Source organism: Rhinopithecus bieti, unplaced genomic scaffold (assembly GCF_001698545.2).
Source record: "Rhinopithecus bieti isolate Rb0 unplaced genomic scaffold, ASM169854v2 scaffold_9015, whole genome shotgun sequence".
Taxonomy (NCBI): Eukaryota; Metazoa; Chordata; class Mammalia; order Primates; family Cercopithecidae; genus Rhinopithecus; species Rhinopithecus bieti.
The window spans coordinates 692,061-706,072 of record NW_016806320.1 but is presented as its reverse complement, the minus strand read 5'-3'; positions in this window follow the sequence as shown (position 1 = coordinate 706,072).

Below are 14,012 nucleotides of genomic sequence, written 5' to 3'. Positions count from 1 at the left end.
TTTTTCTCTCTTTTCTGAGTTCCCTGTTATAGTTCCAACTTCGGTGATTACATTTGGTTTATAACATGCCTGGTGTGCTTTAATTGGAAATGCTGTTTTCTTCTCTCCCATAAGGGTAGAAAAAATAAGAGGCATACCATGATTCTATCCATAAGTGGCTGCATTCCAGTGTGACAGAGAGGAGACTAGCTCTACCCCTGCCTACCAGAGTTCTGGGGAGGCAGTATACACATCCTGTAAATGAAAACTCTTTCTGAGGTGCCTTCATATCTTCTCTTGATGAAATAGGCACAATGGTTAATATCCATTGGAAGTTTACTATACTAATATCTCTGTGATAAATTTCTCCGATATATTTTGTATTTATCTCTTCAACAGTGCTAAGAGAAAGTTACTATGATCATTCCTCCCCAGCCCCCCCTTTTTTTTGCAGATAAGCCAATGAGCTGAGAGTTTATATGATGTGCTCAAAGTTACACAGCTAATAAAATGGCAGCATATGAATTTGAAGGCTATTTTATCTGATTTCAGAGACAGTATCTCTTTGCTAGAGGGATTCTTTATATACCGATATCAAGTCTTTCTTTAACCCATTTATATCTGAGGTTGCAATTTTTTCAATTTTTGCAATCATACGTTGGCGATGACCTTGAGCAGTAGAATATAAATAACTCCCACATGCTTAGCGTTCAAAAAATGGAACGGCAGGCATAAATACGTAAACCATCAGTATCCATCTTTATTAATAAGATTATTTTCAGTGGCTTATCTCTTACACCCTTTACAGAGAACAAATTTTAGCAAAAATAAGACCACTGAGGCATTTAACCCTATCATGAGTGGATGGACAAGTCCATAAAGTATTATGTCTGTTAATAACAGACTATCCACTGACAGTTGTGTTCTCTAGGATTTTCTCTTCTTTGCCTTTCCTCCTAGAGGTTGCAGTGAGCTGAGATCGTGCTATTGCACTCCAGCCTGGGTGACGGAAGGAAGGGAGGGAGGGAGGCAGGGAGGGAGGAAGGGAGGAGAAAAAGTAAGCCCTGAAAGAGCGCATATGAAATATTACATTGCTACAATCAAAGCTAGATAGAGTTCTCTTGACTGGGCAAAGAATAAGGACGAGAATAAGGAAGACAAAAGGGAAGACATGTAAATGCCTGAGTCTCCATAAAGAGTTACTGTGCCTTGTTTATGCTCTATCAAGATAGAGTTTTAAAATGGTGGGTACTAGAAAGTTCAGGCAGCTTGGCAAACACATGTCAGAGAGGACCTGCATAACTTAGCCTCAGAGAAGCACAGTGGAAGCTGAAAATCCCTCGTCGTTTTTACACAGTCAGGATGATAAAATTCGGAAGAGATGTTTGCCTACTACATCTGGACAAAAGCCTTTAAACAGTCTTCTAAAGGCTTTATGTGCTTCAGAGTGTCATAGGGCACAACAGAATATGTTGCCTGTTTCTGAGAGAATACACATATTTTATAGATAACTGTAAGACAAGAGGAGGACTTTTATCCACAGCACAGTTACTTAGCACACACCTCCAGGGAATGAAATCCAAAGTCCAGCGAGGAACAAGAAAGACAGAAAAGTACAAAGACCAATTGTCTTCAATTCCTAGAAACTGACACTGTATAATTAACTAAGGTACCCTGACATAACTCAGCATAGGGGATAGAAGAGCCTGAACGTTAAGTGTTCAGGTTCTCCCATCCTGAGGAAAGGGGGCTCATAACAGAAATTTAATTTCAGATGCAGAAAATACAGTTATATTCTGTATATATTCACAATTCTTATGATCTGAGATCCATAGCCATTTATAATTATTTCACATTTTAACTTTACTATTTCAATTTAAACCAATATTTTTAGATCTTAGATTTTAATTTATTCCATTTGAATAAATTAATTTTAAAAAACACTATAAAATGTGCGCATAATCAGCATTAAATGCTGCTTCTAAACTCTGTGTCTATCTTTTTTATAGTGCTCTTAGCAATGGTATATCACCATGGATATTTCCATTGGGAATAACATACCTCTCTTCATTACCTACTCTTGGCAAGAAATTATTACATGATTAAAATATACAATACTTTATACACACATCAATATAAATGAAAACATTTTAACCCTTTTCTACATCTTCTTTAGAAAATTTTCCAAAGGGTTATGTATCACTAATGTTCAGAAAACTTGTTTTAAAATATTATTTTCCCTTTTCACTCTTTCAATTCTCTTACCAGTTTTGTTGATGTTTCAAAGTCTCTTCTTCTTCCAAATCAATCTACTAAAAAGTGACTCCCCATGTTGTTCAGGGTAGCTTCTGATTCCTGCTCCCCTACCCACTTCAACTTCAGAATATACCTTTTGGGCTTTCAGCTCATGATGCTCTTTCTTTGTTTCGCTTATCTCTTATTACATAATACCCACTCCAACATTTAGTATCTTAAAACAACAAACATTTATCTGCACCCAGTTCTCTAATTTGAGCGGCATTTGGAAGAGAGAGTTTTCCTGTGCTCCACGTGATGTCATCAATAGAAACTCAAATGGAGCTGTAAGACCCACTTCTAAAATGGCCCCACTCAAGTGTTTGGTGAATTGTGCTGGCTGATGGATAGGAGCTCTGCTAGGGCTGTACAGTCAGAAGCCCTAATTTTTCTCTACCTAACCTCTCCATGGGGCTAAATTCTCATAATGGCAGTCTCAGGAGAGTTAGATTTCTTATATGGAGAATGGCTTCCCCAAAAGGAAAAAAGTTGCTAGGCTTTCTTACATCTTAGGCTGAAAACTTGAGAGCATTACTTTCAACACAACTTACTGATTGCAAATTCGAAGGGAGTGACTTCACAAGACCATGTACAGCAGATGCTATGGTTCCTTAGGGGACATCAATAAAAGAGTTTCTCATGCTCTTTTATCATGTCAATCCCCAGCAGTCATATATTTTAAAAATGTATCCATTGTTTTAAATTTTTCACAATGAAGACCAAGAATGGAGAATGATAGACACTAATCAAATAATAAAACAGCGATTGTAAAATTAGGAGAAGAGGGCAAGGAAATAGTGTTCCAAGAAAAGATAATAGCATAAGCAAAGTTTCTTTGGTTACATGCAGACATGCTGTATTAGTCCATTCTCCTATTGCTATAAAGAGCTACCTGAGACGGGGTAATTTATAAAGAAAATAGGTTTAATTGACTTACAGTTCTGCAGGCTGTACAGGAAGAGTGGCAGGAAAGGCTTCAGGGAACTTACAATCATGGCAGAAGGTGAAGCGGAAATTAACAATCATGGCTGGAGAAGGAGGAAGAGGGTGAAGGGGGAGGTGCCACACACTTTTAAACAACAAGATCTCATGAGAACTCATTCACTATCATGAGAACACCTGGAAGGAAATCTGCCCTATGATCCAATCACCTCCAACCAGATCCCGTCTCCAACATTGGGGATCATATTTCAAATTGAGATTTGGGTGAGGAAACAAATCTAAACCATATCACATGCTAAATATGAAGAAGGCCAGTATGGCTGAAGTACACAGAGTGAAGCCATTAGATATGACAACGCTAGATAGAGAAGTAGGTCTTACAGAGCCTTTGGGCAACAACAAGGGAGTTTTTCTTTTATTTCAAGAGCAATAAAAACGTATTTAAAAGTTCTAAGACAGAAAGATAACATGGAAATTTGCATCAAAAAAATTACATTGACTGATGTGCAGAGACCAGCTGGAGTGGAGGTGGAGATAGTGTCTATCAGTAGAACAGTTCAGAGTTGGATAGTATAGCTGATAAAAATGATGCTGGGTTATACTAGATGGATATGAGGGATCAAATGAAGAAATACATAGAAGTATAACAGGGAAGAGATGGTGGATTGCATATATTAAGGGTGAGGTGTGAGAATAGTGTGTTGAGAATGACTAGACAAGTGGGTGGTGCCATTTCCTGCAATAGAGAACTCTGGAAGAGATGGTTTGAGTTCTCTTTGAGATTTTTAATAGGAGATATCAAGATAGTAGTTGGATGCATAGGACTGAAGCTGATAGAAAATATGAGCCATCTGTGTGTAGGGATGATAGAAATCATGGCATGAATACAATTTCTTGAAGGAAATGCTAAAGCACAATAAGAAGAGTTTCTCCATCTATAAAATTGGAACAAATATCACTTATTTCATAATGTTTATTTAGCATTTAACCTAGTGCCTCACACATATTAAACAATAAATATTAGTTCTTCTTATTAATGCTATTGCTTGTATTACTGTGGTTTGTTGTTTCTAAGGGCTTAGCCCAATATTTATATTAACAGAACATAATAAAAGTTAAGTTGGAAAGTCAAATGGTGAGGATATTGTTTGCTGGAGATGCAGGAATGGGAGAGAGGGGTTCTGAAGTCAGCCACATCCATTATAAAAACGCAGCAGAAGAATCAAATGCTTCCTTTTAAATAATATGTTCATTTAAGCATAGGAAATGCTTGAAGTATGAATAAAGTGGAACAATATTATGCTTCAGAGAGCCTGTCAAAGTAGACCATTGTGGTGAAGCTCTGTTTCACCACAGAGACAGGAGGCATATAAGAATGATACAATTGACTTAGGGGCTTCAGGGAAAAGGGTGGCATAAAAGACTACACATTTGGTACAGTGTACACTGCTTGGGTGGTGGATGCACCAAAATATCAATAGTCACCACAACAGAACTTATTCACGTAACCAAATACCACCTGTTTTCCCAAGCTTATTGAAATAAAAAATGAAATTAAAAAAAAGATACACAGTGAAAACTGGCTAATGCACACCTGCACAGTACAAATCCAACCTTTCAGTGACATGGTCTGGTACCAGATGACCTTTCAGCATCTTCAATGAGTAGTGAGAAGACTGTTTCGACTACAATGTCAGCAGCCCATATATGCCTTGCTCACCCTTTGCAACGTTTGCTGGTATTTTTGGCCATTTGCCTTAGTCATAATTACCTTGGTTTACCTTTCTGGTCTTCTCCAGTGACACTAAGTGACAGCATGAAGGAACAGCAACAGCAGAGGGACAGATTTTTATCACGGGCTCTGTGCCTGACATTTATTTATAAATTAAATATATATTCATTCATCAAACATTTATCAAGAGGCTGCTGTGCTTGACACTTTTCCAGATTCCAGTAATCCAGAAAACTGGCTCTCAGAAGCTTATGTTCTAATTATGAGGCAGAAGTAATGAAGATTTTAAAAGGTAAGAGAATAAATGAGAGGAAAAAATAATTTTCCTTAATTATTAGTGTCAACATATACTACAATTAGTAGATAGTGAAAAAAATCACTGGGATGATGGAAATGAAAGTTAGATACCTTGTATTGAATGATGTAAAGGCGCCACACTTGACCTCTGAGGCCTAGCATTTCAGGAAGAATGAACATTAAATTCAAAAGTTATAAAGGCATAATTAATAGTGGGGCATTAGAAGAACAGAAGAGTGGTCAGTGTTGTTGATTCATGGGGCATCAGCAGAGAGTGGTAAGGGAGTAAGTGAAAGAGGCAGGCAAGGGTCATAGTGTATAGTCTTGTGCCCTTGCTAAGGGCTTTGAATTTTCTTATATGTGTAATGGAAAGTCATGGAATAGTTTTTAGCAGGGGAAATGCATGATCTGTATTTTATATTTTGTAACTATCACTCCAGGTGCGTTTTGTTGAACAGACAAGAGGGACCTAAGGGAAGCAATTTAGTATGCTTCTTGAGGAGAAAAATAATGGTTGTTTAGACCACAGAAGTAAAACTGAAGAGAGAGACAACTGAACATTAGATGCAAGACATATCTCTGTTAGAATGAGTAAGACCAGAATTTATGGACAATTTTGGAGTGGAAGATTTGCAAAAAGTGAAGTTTATGATAACAAGCAATGTCAGTGCACAGGGATTGGCTGGAAACAAGAAGTATGAGATAACATATGCACCCCTAGCATTTAAAGAATCTTATATAGTTTCAGAATGTTTAAAAATGGTTATGATGGAGTTCCCAAGAAAAAAGATTTTTAGGCATTTCTTCTATGTGACTGTAGAATTTGGTAGTCTAATTGTAGGTCTGCCTTTACTGAAAGTCAGAGTTTTTTTTCTTTTATCTTAAATCTGTTTTAATGTAGTAGAGGGATGCACGTAAAAAAAAAAAAAAAAAAAGGTTTACATGTCACTCCTGCTAGAACCGGTGATATTCATTGGCCAAAAATATATAAATCTTTTTCATCTTGGAATATCTGATACAGTAAAAGGGCCACTACTGATTACCTAAGGGACAATTCTTGCTTTTGTGCTTATTTTCCTTGATGGAAATGATTTAATGAAAAGAAATCCAGACTGAAAGTCAATTGACACATTTTACTTGGGCTGAGGATGTGGCATGGGAGAAATTTTTCATTAACAAGCTATGTGATAAGCTGCCCTGAGTATGTCTCATTTCCCAATTTATAGAGTCATGACGTTCCTTCCTCCTCCATGATTCAAAGATAATCATGCATATCATGTATAAGCCATTTAAGGGAAAAGCACATTTGAAATATAATCCCTAATATTCTGATCTTTAAATATGAAATTGAACCACTAAGTGATCTAGAGACTTGCCGTAAGTATCCTACGTTCTTAGAATAAACTGATTTTATATATTGAATTCTTAACTGAAAATCCCTCATTCATGCCAGCAGTCAAACTGCTTTTTCAAAATGCTTGTTTTAATAACCAAATCTTAACACTCTATCTTTAAATATCAATGAGTGGAGGTGCAGGTACATTTCATATCTCAGAGTGAATGTGATCATTCTTAAAGACTGGAACATTTGGGAAATATAAAGTAGTTAATAAAAATTAGACTAAAATGTACATGGTTTTCAAAAGATTCATCTTCTCAGATCCTTTAAGTATGTATAAAATTGACTGTGAATAATTCTTCATTACTAGTTTTACAAACTTTTGTTTAATTTCCAAATAGCCTGCAGATAAAATATCGCAAGACAGTAAAATGGTTAAGAATACATAAGAATTGCTTAAGTACAATGACTGATCTTTCTTATTAGCGCATAAGTCATTAAAATGGCATGCAACTATCATACACATATACACGAGTTCAAACCTCTAGGACTGGTATTTGGTATCATTCGATTCTCATATTATTATGAGGAGTATATTAAATGACGAGTTTTAATACGTGGTGCACTTTGAATTGGTTGTCATGCTTCCCCATAGTGATGTATTTGGTTATACTGTGGTGGTTGTTTACATGAATGTTACTGATGTTTAAATCAACTTGGCTCACAGACTCTTTTAATATCTCCTGCTGAAGAAGAGGTAATAATACTGGACAATACTGTCATCTGTCATACAATACTTCAGAATGTTCCCATTAAGAGAGAACCACTCAGCAGTTTTTCCAAGTGTTACCTATCAGCTACAAATACCTCCTTATTTTCAGTTTTGCTCTGTGTCAACATAAATTAACAGCAGTTTTACAAGTTAATTTCTTTTACTATCCAATGCTTTCTCTGAGAGCGTGTAATGAATTCATGAACAGGAGTGACACATCACTTATATCTGTAACAGCACTTTTACTTAAAGTATTTGTTTTGTCAGTTAGCAAGACATAAAATGATCTAACAGAAACCCAAGTAAAATCATATAGGATACCTGCCCCCATGCATCAGTACCATGTAGAATATTGAGTTACAAGGACATGTAAATTGACGTAGTAGATAGAGTGCAATGCTGAGGAGAGAGTCCTTTACCATATAAAGATCCTGGCTGATATCATGTCTAACTCCTGTTAGCTACAGTAGGACCATGAACGCACAATGAAAACTTCTCAATTTTCAATCTTTGTCTTTAAACTGGGGATGACAGACGTAACTATTTCAGAAGATATACTACAGATAATATCCTTAATACATGCCTGGCAAATATTAAGCACCTGATAAATTTTAGATACTGTTATTAATGTTTCTATTGTAATTTTTAATATTAGAAATTATAGAAAATCAATAACATTTATATTTGTGGTAAGGTTTTTTGGTGGGGAAGACAGGCTGGATTGCAGTGGTAGGATCACTGCTCACAGCAGCACTGATGTCTCCAGCTCAGATGATCCTCCCACTTCAGCCTCCGGAGTAGCTAGGACTATAGGTTTGTGTCATCATGCCCTGCTAATTTTTCTATTTTTTTTGTAAATATGGGGTTTCACCATGTTGCTCCCACTTGTCCTGAACTCCTGGCTCCAGTGATGGGCTGATCTTGGCGGACTGCCTGGGATTACAGGCGCCTGGCCTATTTGTGATAGTTTTAAGCATATCAACTAATTTTTTGACACTTCCCCTATCAAAAGGTAGAATTTAATCCTCCTCTCATTCAATATGGGCTGCCTTAATAATTTCCTTTCTAACAAATAAAATGTTGCAGCTGTCAACATTTTAGCTGTCGATGTGTCAATGTGCCTGCATTGCCCATAGAATTCCCTTGTCTTTCTCTTTAGTGGAACACATACATTTGGCACTCTGCACAGCCATGTAGCTACTTTGCTGTAGAAACTACACAGAGCCAGAGAGATGACCAAGAAGTACAGCTGTTTCGTATTCCAACTGTTTGATGACTGCAGTATATAGCAGTATCCACTCCCAGCTACTTGATGATGCCAGCCTAAGTAATGTCTGACTGTCACTATATTAGAGATCCTGAGCACAATGCTATTGTTTCAATCCACTATTTGGGAACAGCTTTTAAGGCAGCAGTTGATTATCAGAATGCTATTACTAGTTTATTTCATTCTGTTTTTCTGCCTTTTACATCTCTTCCTCTCAACATCTCAGTAGTTAATCTTTCTTTTCATGAACAAAATAAGAATATTTACATTTAAACCATGATATTGAATGACTTAGAGGTCTGTATTTAAGAGGTATGGAGAGTAAAGGATGGAAGACTATTGTCCAGGCCACAGGTGTGCATAAAGTTAGGCTGTCTTTTATGCAAGAGAACACAGTCACATATCACATACAGAGGCATTAGACAGCCGCACTATGCTATGTTTCTTAGACTGCAGAGCGAGTAAAAGGGGATGGTTTTAGGAACATTGGCCACACAGTTGCCATCTTCATAGATGTCACACAGCAGTTACGAAGCACACTCTCCTCAAAATGCTCCACAAATGCACAGGTGGATATCCCAGATGTCACAAGGTTCATACATAATGGAAAGAACCTTCCAAAGATTATCCACTCTGAGAGACTGAATTAAATCATCTACGTCACATAATCTTAGAATATTAGATTTGACATGGACACTTTAGACTCCATTACAAAATTTCCCAAAGGCAAAACTGGGACGAAAATAACCTGAACAAGCAAGCCCAGTCACCCCTCAAACCATTATCAATTTATTCTGAATTTCATTGCTAGTATTTAGTTAATTTATTAATTAAATGATGTAGCACATTGATGAATTTGTTCTATTTGTTTCACAGAACAATTATTAAACATTTCACTGAGACTACATTAAAAGGTGATACTTATTCTGCAGTTTTGCTTCAGGAAATTTCATGTGAAAGAACTTTTCATAGCTTTTCTCACTTCATAATCTAAATTAAACACTTCTCTGTCTCCAAATTGAGTCCAATTACAGAGTCATTATAAGCTTGCAACATTGCTAGTTTGTGGCAGAAATTTAAGCTTGCTGTAGATCCATTTTCAAGGTCCTGCACTCTTCCCTAATAAGACTATACAATTTTATGTACACAGAAAAGGTCAGACCCTCTCAAACTCAGGAGAAAGGTCAGTCTCCCATAGTAAACTTGGAGTTAATCTGCATTAAAGAGACATTAGGTTGTAAGAGTAAACGTTTATGTTTGTTTGTTTTTTTTTTTTTTTTTTTACCTAATTTCTCAGTATTGCTGCAACTTTCATCAACCAGTCGTCATCATTGAAACTGTGAGCATTGCCCTCTGTTCCCATTTCGTCAATCTGTTTCTCTGGTATGACTCTAATGTATTAGACTTCCAAGGTTCAACTGTTTGTGGATGCGAAGAGAAAAAGCAGATTTTTCTCTGCTCCCAGTGTTCTCTGAAATATGTGACAAGCCCTGCAGGAAAAAACATTTTGGACGCCAAACTCTCATTATCACATTAATTGCCTCTGTCATGACAGTTTGGGCCTGAGCAAATGGCTGGGAACCTGCTGTGCTCCTCAAGAGAGCAACACAGGCCAAGGGAAAGTGGGTCTGAAGTTCTCCAAGCAGTCAGCTAAAAGGTGCTGTTATCAGAGCATAGTCTGGATTTGTCTTTACGTCTTGAGTCACTGTTAAATTGGTAGGGGAGGGCTCTCAAAAATCTTTGTTCCTGAAAACTTATGAGAGATATTCATGTAAACAAAGTAAAAATAGAGTTAAATTCTATTTTATCAGCAGGGCATTTTCACCATAAGTGATTGTCCAATTGACTGTCAAAGCAACAAAAGGTGAAGGGGGTGAGTGTATAGTCTAAAGATAAAAGCTCCAAATGGGCTTTCTGTGTCCCTTCATCTCCAAGCTGAATGAACAGGATGTAATCAGAGCAGCGCATGAGAGGGCAATTTGAACAGAGTGGATACTAAGTAACATTTGAAGTCAAAGCAAAATTCAAAAGAAAATTCTCTTAATACGCCCAGTATGCCCTCCTTCCAATATAATTAATCTCAAAATAGTCTTTTTAATTAACATAATTAGAAGCTTAATTATTGAAAGTCAGGTTAAAGATGAAAAGTATCATATAATTAAAATAATTATTTTTCTTAAACCTCCAAAGGAAAACAAAGCATAGTTTTTCTCTCATAGTCAACTTCAGTAATATTTCCTATATAAAAGTAGTTATAAGATTTAATACAGACATTGGTAAAGAAGTGGAGTGAATAGAGTCTGTGAAAACTCTTACTGTACACAACGAGAAGATTTTTTTTTATCTCTCTTCGGTCACAAAGGAGTTCAATAATTTCGGTTTTAATGATAGTACTATTGTCATGCACAGGACATGTCAAAGTAAATTGGTACAATCTTGTCATAAAGTGATTTAAAATAAAGGTTCTAAAAATTCAAAATACAGAACAAAAACTATGCACATACATGCATCACAACCTTACTCACAATATGAAAATTCTGGTAAAAAATATTGCACATTATTTGAATAAAGACTATGCTACTGTAATAATAATGCCCTAAATACAGCTTGGATAAGAGAGAAGTGTATTCATATCTTACACAAGAGTCTGGTTAATAACTCAGACAATTGTGTTCATAAGAACAGAAAGTACTGTTCTTAATAGACAGTTATGTTCCGTAAGATTTAGAAACCTAGGTTGTTTTAATTTTCTTCCTCTGCTGCCTCCATGTGTAATTTCTCTCTCCAGATAGTCAAAGCTGGGTCACTACCACCTCTGGCATTCAGCCTGAGAAAAGAGGAAGGAGCATGAGCAAAGACTGCTTTTTAAAGACGCAGGTTTTGGCTGGGCGAGGTGGCTCATGCCTGTAATCCCAGCACTTTGGAAGGCCAAGTGGGGTGGATCACCTGAGGTCAGTAGCTAGAGCCCAGCCTGGCCAACATAGCGAAAACCTGTCTCTACTAAAAACACAAAAATTAGCTGGGCGTGGTGGCACGTGCCTGTAGTCCCAGGTACTCGGGAGGCTAAGGCACGAGACTTGTTTGAACCCGGGAGGCAGAGGTTGCAGTGAGCCGAGAACATGCCACTGCACTTCAGCACGGGTGACAGAGCAGGACTCCATCTCGAAAAAAGACAAAGAAAAAAAAAAGATGCAGATTTGAAGGTGCATACATCATTGTATTCTTGGCAAAATTTAGTCCCCTAGAGATTGGCAGCTATAAGGGAATCGTATAAGCTATAAGAAACATCTGGGAAATGTAGTCTTCTGAGTGAGTAGCCATAGACTCATATAAAACCTGGTTGTGCCTTGACTTCCATACTAAAAGCAAGAAAGAGGGCAAATATACTGACAATAGGGATCAATGTCATCGAGTCTAACAACAGAGAGGTATAGAGGCATGTCGATATATTTTGAAGTATCTTTCTTGATGGAATAGTGTAACATCATTGATACGGTTTGGCTCTGTTTCCTCACCCAAATCTCACCTCAAATTGTAATCCTCAAAATCCCCACATGTCAAGGGCGTGATCAGGTGGAGGTAATTGGATCATGGGGGCAGTTTCCCCCATGCTGTTCTCTCATGATAGTGAGGGAGTTCTCATAAGATCTGATGGTATTCTAAGTGTGTGGTAGTTCCTCCTGCATTCACTTCTTCCTGCCGCCTTGTGAAGAAGGTGCCTTGCTTCCCCTATGCCTTCCACGAAGACAGTAACTTTCCTGAGGCCTCCCTAGCCATGCTTAACTATAAGTCAATTAAATCCCTTTCCTTTATAAATTACCCAGTCTTGGGCAGTTCTTTACAGCAGTATGAAGATGGACTAATACAATCAATCAATGAGCGATTTTACCAAAAATCTGCAGCACAAAAAACATGTCATTCTTCTAATACACACACACACGTATCTATATGACCATGCACATATATCTATATGAACACACATGCATATGAATAGCTCTCTGTGATGATTAATCTTATGTGTCAACTTGGCTAGGCCATTGTACCCAGATAGTTTGGCAAACACTACTCTGATGTTGCTGTGGAAGTTTTCTTTTTTAGAAATTAAAATTTAAATCATTAGACTGACTAAAGATAATTATCCTCAATAAAATAGGTGGATCTCATTCAATCTCTTGAAAGCCTTAAAACAAACTAATGTTTTCCTACCTAGAGGGAATTCTGCCTCAGACTGCTCTCTGACTCAAGCTACTATACCTGTCTTTTCCTGGGTTTCCAACCTGCCTGCCTACCCTGCAGACTTTGGACTTGCCAGTCTCAAAAACTATACGGGCCAATTTCTTAAAATAAATTCTACCTCTATCTGTTTCTCAATGTGTGTGTGTGTGTGTGTGTGTGTGTGTGTGTGTGTGTGTACACATACTCTACTATTTCTGTTCCTCTGGAAAACCCTAATACACTATACACACATATAAATTATATATTAAATATTATAATATAAACTCAGAAATTTTAAAGAAAGCACAGTCCTGATTTTAGAATATTGAAGTTGATATAGATTAATCAGATGTCTTTGTAGATTATGTTGTTAACATTTTACATATTTGGGCTTAATAGGTCTCGATTTATTCTGAATTTAGAGATTTACTAAAGCCTCATTAAAAAAAAAATTTTCCTCTGTCTCCTGCATTTTTTGTGTAACCAAATTACAGCCAGGCTATGTGATATATAGATTTTTTCATAATTGTTATCTTCATTGTATATTATAAATTACAGTTATTTGTTTGTTTTATTGTTTTTAGCTGAAAACATGTACTTGGAATAATTTTACTCAATCTTGTGTTTTTAAAATTTAAATGACATTGTTTTGAGTGAATCATTTTTATTCTTTTATAGGTTTAGATTTTGCTTTGTAATAAAATCTGAAAATCAGTATAATTCCTCTGCCGTCTGTTTTCTCCCTCTCTGTTTGCCATTTTTTCTAATATTTACAAAATTTCAATTATTGTTTTAGAGATTATATAATGACTTCATAAAATACCTTTAGTTCTGTGTTTGCATATAGAATACATGTTTTCTACTACGAAAAAATAACAAAATTATTTCCTTTTTCTCCCATATCCCATACCTGTCTTCTACTGACAGAACTGGTCTATGGTATACTCTTTCTTACTGTTTAATCTTGTACAGTTAAATATAGCTATACTTCTATCAACTCATTTGTCAGGTTTATGTTATAATGTTTGATTCCATGGGGCAATATGTAAGTTTTCAAGTTTTCCTCTCATCCCTTTCTAGTACTTTTTAGTTCTTTAATTATGTTTAGACCATATTTTGCCACTCTGGTCTACGTTTTTCTTTAGAACTTGGTTTTATAGTTGAATGTATTTGA